Raw genomic sequence first — 8,934 nt, forward strand, 5'->3', positions numbered from 1 at the left:
GGTTATCAACGGTTGATGATGAGATTTGGAGAATCTAGACAGAATACAGTCAGGGTAACAGAATACAAAGCCAGCTGACGGTGTAATTACCATCAGCTGAGTACAATTGTTTTACACTGCAAAATGCACCTTTTCCGATCAGTTACGGTTAACAAAATGTAGATTCTACTATGTTGATAATTTGCAATGTATATAATAGGTTCAGAATACAGTCGGGTTTCCATTAGGCGGATCTGTGAACCAATTTCCGTTGGATAGTGATTGAGTTAATTGACAATATTTATCAAAACCAAACTAATTTATTCGTTCAATCCCTAAAGCGACCCGAAGCAGATCCCAAAATGTGTAATACGTGGTGACCATGACAGTACAGTGCCCTCATATGTAGGATGGATTATCTTACTATGAGTTAATCAAGTCACGGAGAGCTAGATATGACAGACCAGGACCTGTTGAGGTAGTAGTGCTGCAAAGGACATATACTATTATCCTACCATGACAGTAATGCACAGCCATGATACCCCGAAAGGGAATAGATTGGAATACCAATCACCAATTCTTACAGCTTTTTCGAAATATAACCTTTTGGCTAAATGCAGCTGAAGATGGGTTTAATTTAGTAGGTTTACAAACGATGCCATTATAGCAAGTAACGGAAACATACAATAGCCCACTAAGCCCACATGGGTAGGTGAATAACAACATTTTTCACTTTTGTCAAATTAAAGGATTTGTCAAGGAATACGGGATTATAATCGTTCTGTGAACGGTCATTGTAGCATCATCATTTTTTAGACTTAGCTTGTGGTTGTAGCGCTGGTAATATGGTAATATGATAGGGTTTTTTTCTGGACTGTCAGGTTTCCTATATAGTATATCAATGATCGTACGTGATTTCTATGACAGGAAGATGAATGCCAATGAATGTGAGTAGATGAAACTGAATCGTTTCCCAGGGTAAACTGATACGTGAGATTTGAATGAGTATTTTATAGCAGGCATACATAGTATTAACGATTTTATCTCGTCAAATTTTGATCGCAATACACATGAATAATTGTAATCTTCAAGAAATAAGCAATACGCAATAAAATTCATACAATAAACTGGAATATCATGGTTTCTATTCATGGAATTTTAGAAATAGATAATCTATAAGTATTTGTTACAAATGATAGTAAATCAATCTATATATATTTCATCGACTAATGAAAGAGACCAAGAGTCTGCACCAAGGAAATGGGCTGGCATGTTAACTCTTCAAGCTAAAGGTAGAAATTTTCCGCGACTCGGAAATGGAATCTTCTGGAACCGTCTTCTATAAGTCAATCCATATCTTAGCATGCGCTGATGACATAGTCATTATTATTTACGGCTCTCCTGCGTAGTGCATGCCTACCAGTGGATTGAGCAGGCGGTGGAAACCCTCGGGTTGATGGTGACACGACCAGCGACCCTGCAAACAAATCTTAATTTACGCAGGAGTGACGTACAATTAGGCGAGTGTTCTGTCGAAGTCGTCCACAGATATTTCACCGATCGAGGGTCGAAAGTCAGAACTGAAAATAATATTGTTGTTGAGATACGCACAAGGGTGCTGGCGCTAAACGGTCTTTCTACAGTCTGAGGAAATTTGTCTACTCAAAATACCTGTTTCGACAAACGAAGCTGGGACTTTATAGAATTCTTCATCGCATTCAAGAGGAAGATGCTCTGACATTTTTTTGGCCCCATACGTGTGGAAGAGCAATGCAGGAGCCGCTACAATGCCGAGTTCTACGAGCGATACTGTTGTAAAGCGGATTAGACTCGCTAGGCTCTGATGGGCTGTTATGAGAATGACACTGCAGTAGCCCGAAAAGTCCTCTTAGGACAGAGGACCCGTGGTAAGCCCAAATTGACTGTACCAATATACTGTTGTCATTGATCTGATGGTGACCACCATCAACTTGATTTTTGGCTCGTTTATCTCCAATCCGAAAACGTCCGAGTTAATGAATTGCCTGACGGCATTACTCGACCGTGAGTGCTATAGATGACTCCTTCAGCAGGCCAAGACCGCAAATTGGTCGAAGCACCTTTTAACTAAATAAAGTAATGAAAGAAATTCTATCCAAGATCGAGGTTGGCTACGAATGACCATGGAATCATTGGTCTCTGGACTCACTATTCAACTACTACGTTGAAACTGTATAGTACTTATATGCTTAGATACCCCTCTGACACCTGGACATGCGCTTTGCGCAAAACTGAATAATCCCTTCATAGCCGCGTTCGAGAAGAAGATGCTCAGATGTTTCGAGAGAAGAAGATGCTTCTTGAATGTGTGGTAAGACAATGGAGCATCTGCTTAAACTCACCAGATTCCGGATACTTGGTTATATCATCGGAATGGCACCACTTGACTCATCCCGTTCAATTCTTTTAGGCCATCCACATGCAGAGAGCGGGTGTTGTAGACACTAACTGAGATGGATATCAGGTGTTGATGCGTCGGCCAGAAAGACCAGGATGGTGAATTTGCAGACAAAGGTTGTCGACCATAATATCCGAAATAAGCCGGAGAAAACTTCCAGGTATTTTTTCGAAGGCGAATCCGGGTTTTCGGTTTCGAAGTAGCAGTAGATTGATGAATGCACTCCATATTTTACGTTCCAAATCTCATTTTGTCCTCTTGATGCTAAGATTCAACCTCCGATTTCGTGTTTGTAGCGGTTGTTAGTTTTGTCGCGTAGTATTTAAGGAACCAATTTTTGAGAAAAAGCCCTCTTTGTTATCATAGCAACAATATCTGTTTTTTGATAATAGGTTTCTTCTAATGTAAAGATAAGAAATAGTAAAATTTCACCTCCATCCTTGTGCTAAAGTGCAACACAGCATCACGAGATCGGTTTGTAAAACTTTCCAAGAAGTTGTACGATATTCTTGTACTTCTAGTATGGATAAGCGTTCAATTAAACTTGTCCGTTTCTGGTTGTTGCTTTTGCCTCGGATATCCCGTGATCCTTATCACATGAACAAAAAAACTGTTGCCTGCAAAAAAGAAAAACAAGCAAAGAAAACGAATGACACAAAAAATGAAGCCTTTTGTTCACAACAAACCTCTGTGTATATGGATGAAAGATGCAATAAAAAGCACGGCGGCAAAGAATTGGAATAATTTTGCAGAAACTATGCTGGCCGCATACGAAACAGAACATGCACGTTCGTTTTGTTTCTTGCTACTTTCGCAGAAATGTTTGTGGTGGAAGCAATATGTAGAAACAAAAACACTCAGACTAACTTTGGAGAATGAATCGAGATTAGCAACGAAACAGGAGAAAGTACTGTTGCGAGAAGAGTCCATCTGTATCAAAGCGAACGGCACAGATGAGCATCGTGCGTTTTATGTGCTACCACGGACACAACGGATTCAAACTTTTCAGAATGCAAAATTGCACAACCAAAACAAACTCTCTAGGTGAAACAAATCGTACTGGATATGAAGTGATTTCATAGAAAAAAAATGTTTTATGAATTTCTACATACAAACAACTTGCAGTGAAGCTATGGAAGTAATTATTTTTATTATTACCAATCATCTAACAGAGTTACATCTGACGTCACAAGATGAATGGACCAATTATGGATGCATAGATAGACGCTCACGAAACGCAGATTAAGATATACCAATTTGTTATAGATACAAGTTATAGTACATGTTATGAGTAGCCCTGAAGCGAGCAACTCGAATTATTTCCCGGTGCCTGATGGCTCTTCCTAGAAGGCGCATTAATGTTCACGAACCTAAGGAGCGATGATGCATCTATTTCGTTGTCGGTCAAATAGATCAAATGGAAATAGGAAGTTACGAAACACTTATATGAAATAGCTGTACAGTTGTGAGTAATTTAAATCACAAATTACCAGAATTGCCATTAATTAGTATCTTTGGCGGAGTTGTTACTTCATTAGCAGCATAGAATCTGAAGTCCCACCGACAAATGCATAATCACACCAATTTAACTTCTTTTTCGTTACGTCCTCGTAGCGTCGAATGGAATATTATAACTGATGGGCTTTGAGAAAGAGTAGCTAAATGCTGATATCAACTTTCAAGAGGACTACAGAAGTACTACGTGGATTTCGGCCAATTCTCCTGCTACAACATCTTATCTGGCTGTGATAAATTACAAGACATCACAGGGTGAAGGTTTCAACAAAACCAGATTTGTCCTGCAAAAATATATTAACGAGGATGATAGATGATCGCATCTGTGATATCGTGCATTATCTAGCTTGTGTCGAAAGTCAGTACTGTCAAAAATCATAAATAATAATAGGGGGTTAGCATACCCATTTCTCTAGAGGCCCTTTGTGGTACATTTCGGGGTCGCCTCTAGCATACGAAGAAGGTCAAAGCGAGGCTCTTCCTGCCCTTTTCTGGCATAATTAATACACTTTTTCCAACTAAACAGCTTTTTTCAAAACCCCCCAAGGCGAGACCCAAGATGGCCGTCCACTTCGCCCACCGTTATATTCGCCACTGAAAAAGAGACCGACTAAGAGATAATATAAAAACAAAACTTACACAGTAAAAGCTACTATTGAAAGTTCATAGGAGGAAGAACTTGATGATTCCCATGAAGCACTACTAAATTTTTCTTGATGCATGGTAAACGTACTTGCTTCACAAGTCACATATGCATCCTTCTTCTGTCGTTCCAGCTCAATGCAGTGCGAGTCAGTGTTTTTCACGGTCGATCGTTTGCTTGGAAACGATTTTTATATAAAAGAGCGCTTAATTTGCCATAAAAATGCAACCGAGCTTGCATCTTAATCTGTACTCCATTGAAACTACGGAACGAAGGATTGGAAGCGGTGCAGCGGTGCAAAGGGTCATTCAACGTGTTTGATCGTGAGTAACTTTCGTCTCGGGCTGGCATAAATGTAACGATTGACTGGTATGGTGTGAGCATCTCCGTAGACTCTATGCAGACGGAAGAACGTTAAGATAAAAGTACGGATGAATTATTCCTATTACACTACTTGAAAACTGCAAACTGGCACATATGTTTGCACCACGTTGGAGGACGTTATGGTTGTGGCTTTGAAACAGTAGCACATTCGAATCATCGCTAGTTATTAGACGTGTGCTAGCCTTTTATTATCGGTATTCTACCATGTTCGTATATGGCTAACTGTCGAGCATCTTCGATAGGTCTACACTGTACGTACAAAAGCAAAAAAAAAAATCATTTATCTGGATAGTTTGCGTTTGAAATTCTGTAAAGTCACTTAGACGACTTAGTAGTACAACTTTTTAATGTGAAATGTGTTAGTTATGTTAGCAGGAGTATCAGTTCAATACTAGAAAAATCATTATGCATTGAAAGCATGATCTGAGTTGCCTTTGACCAGTTTTGACAATCCATCTTCGTGGAACCATGGCATGGAGTGAAAAGAAAATGGTCTCGAACACTTTCAAACTCTCCTTTTCACAGTGTAAAGTGATTTTTCGAACAAAGTTTTCGAATGCATTCGCTTCCCAAATTGAAAGATCTAATCATTTTCCGACACGCAGCAAAAGTTCAGCGCTGCGTGGGGACATAAATCATAGCACTAACAAAGTTTACTATTACCGTAGTACTAGCGCAAAAACTCATTCGCCTTCATTGAAATCAATTACACTCTTCTTCAGTGTGACAGTTTCAGTCCATAGAAGTAAAAAAGAAGTGTATCGAAATCTTTGTACTAAACGAAGTACTTTTTTCTCCGTTCGGGCAAGTGTTACACTAGTTAACGTAAGCTGAAACACGTCTGAGGTTCACTTAAAGAGCTAAGTAATCAACTAAAAAATGTGTAACAGAGCGGTAATGAACTTTTCAGTTGCGTTTTGTCTCTTGTTTATTCGGTGCTATTAAGTAATTAAAAATTTCATTAAAATCATGAATGACTTAAATAACGTGATACTTTAAATTAAGGATTTTGTTTATACATTTTATGGAAGTTATCAACTAAGTAGTAAGCGAGTTTTTATGTTTTTGATTTTTTTGCTAAAGTTATTGTAAAAATGACATTGCCTAATGTTTATTAAACATCGAATAGAACACATAAGATGGCTATAAAGTTATAAGTTTACTGCTGTTGTTTAAGAATTATCATAGAAGAATATGTAACGTGCACTATATGTTATGGAAGAACAGTGAATGAAGAATTTAAGCAATGAAAAAAATATGAAAAAAAAAAAAATAATATATAAAAAAAAAAAAAAAAAAAAAATTTAAAATATTTAAAATAATTTAAAAAAAAAAAATAAAAAAAAAATAAAAAAAAAAAAAAATTAAAAAAAAAATAAAAATATAAAAATTTAAAATATGAAGCTGTCAATGTTGAGCTGAAAAATGGCACATCAACTCAAAATCATTAATGTTACCATAAAGTCAACATGCACTTCCATGGTACTTGCCTGTGAATATCTCCTAATAATGTGACTGTTGGTCATAGTGGTTGTCGATCCGAGCAAAAATTTATTGCGTCCTTCAGATGATTGAAACGTTCCGGCGATTTAAATCGAACGAGATGAACGGAGGCGATGGTTTCTGAGTTAAGTTGGTCAATTTAATCCTATCAAGTCAAGGATGGCTTCTTTATGATAATAGTGGAAAATTCATCCCGTTTCAATCACTTTCAACCACCTTGAAGAATATTCCAAAAGCCACAGGGCGAGGATTGAAAAGAGCTCGGGAAACAAATTGGCTAGGTGAGATGGTTGAAACCGGCTTTAGCATGTCTCGGACTACGGAACTGCTCAGTTACGACCAGCCATGTTTTCAATTGAGTTTATGAGAGTGTCAGGGTACGACGGTAATACTCCTGGCGGTCTGGTACGGTATCGGTTTTTGGAATGAATGGGACCGGAAAAAAAGATTCCGGATAAGCAAAAGCGGAAAGCACAGCACCAATGAAAGTGTGACAAATGCAACAGACTGTCCATTTATGGCCTCATTTTAACGTTTGTGCATAGCCGGTTGATAGTGGCGATTTTTTTTTTCTAGCGAGCATTCAAAGTGAAAAAGCGATACGGAAAATCGTGATGTTGTTGAATATTTGAACAGACAAACTTTCAAAACATTTTCTCAATTTCTTGAGTTTCTTGTAATTATTTACACTTTTCCCTTTTTCGTTTTTATGTCATAAATTGATAGTTAAAAAAAGAATTGTTTAATTGTTGGTAAAACGGTATGGATCTCAGTTCTTCACCAATTTTCAGTTTACTATCGGGTAAACTGATGTAAACGATCGTGATCATGTACTTACTTTCTGAAAACAAAGCGAATGTCTAAAATGCGACCGTTTTATCAACACTGTTCAATAAGACCTGTACAGGCCTTCCAACTGGAATACAAATTAATGTACTTTATCTCTTAATGAATTTGTTATTTATCGCTCCTCGCTTCCGATAGGATTGTTGTGCTTGCCTGATCTATCCCTCGAAACGCAATAGCGAATCGATTGTTTGTCGATCCGCGCGTTTCAAGGCACCTTCGCGTCCTCCCACAACTGAAACAACTGGAATGGCGCGTCCGGTCCGACCGTAAGGCAACGTGCTGTCGTGCCGTTGAAAATGGATGGCGCGAGAAACAGGATTTGACGTTTTCGGTGGCACGGTGCTTCTCGAAATAATGGCAAATGGCTACTGCATCCCGAAACGGGCCTTGCGTGTCCATTGTGGTGCCTGGCAGCGTGGTTCGCAGTTTCGGTATGGTGGTGGCAATGTTGGCCCCGTTTTTGCAAGGACACAATGATGGACACAGCACGATGCACCGAAACGCACTGTGGCAGCTAGCGTAAACACAGAACAAACAATATCCCACAATCAATCAATGCTTCTTTCGCAGGACGAGAGAAAACAAAGACAATGTTTGATCACGTGGTTTTGTCGTTGGAATTTTTCACCCTTTGATGGTGTTGGCGTTTTGTGTTTGTTGGCGGTAAATGAAAATGACTGCTTTGCTATGCTGACTTGGATTCCTGTCATTTGCCATGTTGGGGCTTTATGCGAATGGAAATATATTTCTTCCTGTTGCGTTTTCTGCGAATAGGAATATCATGTTGACTAACATCTTTGCAATACATTGCTTACAATTTTCATTCAAAAATGCTCTATTTGGTCATTTTTAATTAAATATCGTCCAGGCCAGTCAAATTTGGCTTTCATGGTTCTTCCTCTGATTTTTGTTATATAAAAATAAACGTTCTCGGCCGAAGCTAGCCTAATTAGAGCAATTGAAACATTTTTGTACAGTAATTAGCTAATTGGTCTTTGATATGGAAGTTTGTTCCAGATTAGTTCGCTTGTGCTATGTACTGAATTTTCGACTTCCGCACGAGCACGAGCAGTAGTAAGTAGTAGCGTTTTTTGCATTTTCTTAGAATGTTTCATATTTTGTTCGTTTCATTGATTTATATAGTATGTATATCTATATAAAGCTTCCATTGCGCATAAACGCATTAAACTAATGATAATTTACTTTAAATCAATTACGTCATCGATTAGTGTGTTCAGTTAATGTGTTCTTAGTTAGCAAAATAAGTTCATTAACAAATTTTGATATTTATCAATGTTTCTAATCGGAAGCAGAAACACGCAACAACGCATAAGGAAGTTTTTAAAATGCATATAATATCGTTCCATGTGCATTACATTACACTGATGAGATCCTTTAATTTTATGCAAATGTCTTGCTTTCGAGTTTGCTAAAACGTGACTCGCCAAACTCGGTCACAGGTAGACGAAGAGCCAAGGTCGAGCTGTTTGTTCGCGTTGCACCTGCTATCTTCATCATGGTTGTCTTGGTCCTTCTTGGTCCTTGCAGTGGGGAGAAGAAATTGCCTCGGTAACTGGTTCTAAACTAGTTTCGAAAACAATTTATAAACTTGCTTTATTTGACA

This window comes from Anopheles marshallii, chromosome 3 (genome assembly GCF_943734725.1).
Source record: "Anopheles marshallii chromosome 3, idAnoMarsDA_429_01, whole genome shotgun sequence".
Taxonomy (NCBI): Eukaryota; Metazoa; Arthropoda; class Insecta; order Diptera; family Culicidae; genus Anopheles; species Anopheles marshallii.